This window comes from Triticum aestivum, chromosome 5B (genome assembly GCF_018294505.1).
Source record: "Triticum aestivum cultivar Chinese Spring chromosome 5B, IWGSC CS RefSeq v2.1, whole genome shotgun sequence".
Classification (NCBI taxonomy): domain Eukaryota; kingdom Viridiplantae; phylum Streptophyta; class Magnoliopsida; order Poales; family Poaceae; genus Triticum; species Triticum aestivum.
In genome coordinates this window covers 33,844,564-33,845,185 of record NC_057807.1, presented here as the reverse complement: position 1 = coordinate 33,845,185, position 622 = coordinate 33,844,564, and positions in this window count along the sequence as shown.

The following is a 622-nucleotide window of genomic DNA, read 5'->3' as shown; positions in this document are numbered from 1 at the left end:
ATCCGATCTGGATCGGGGAAGGGACCGACGCCGCCCCGGACCGCCATCGCCCGCCGCCGCCTCCACCTCGTCCATCGTCGCCTGGAACGCCGCCTCGGCCACCTCGTCGTCTACCCCGCCGGCCTGCTTCCTCTATGCGCGACATCCCCGACCTCCACCACGCGCCCCGCTGCCACTCCCCTACCGGCCCCGTGAGCACGCCCTGCGCCCCTCCACTCTCTCCCCTGTCTCCCACGCGCTCGCCGCGGCCCGTGCGCGCCCGCGCACGCATCGCCTCGGCGACCTCCGCTCGCCCGCGCGTCCCACTGCCCCTGCTCACCCCGCTCCCCTCTCTCACGCGCGCGCACGCAGCCACAACCGCACCCACTCACCTCGTCGCCGCGCCCGCAGCCCCGCTCGCTGCTTCCGCTCACGCGACGTCGCCCCTCACCCGCACGTTCCCGCGCGCCCATGGTCACGCCTACCTGCTCCGCCACAGCCTCGCGCGGCCCCGTTGCTCGCCCGCACCCCACTGTTGCGCTACTGCGCTGCCGCCGATGTGCCCGCGCCGTTGCCGCCCTCGACCGCGCGCCCTGCGCGTCCTGGTCGCCCCCCTATCCCGCGCTCCTCCTCCCCGCGTCGT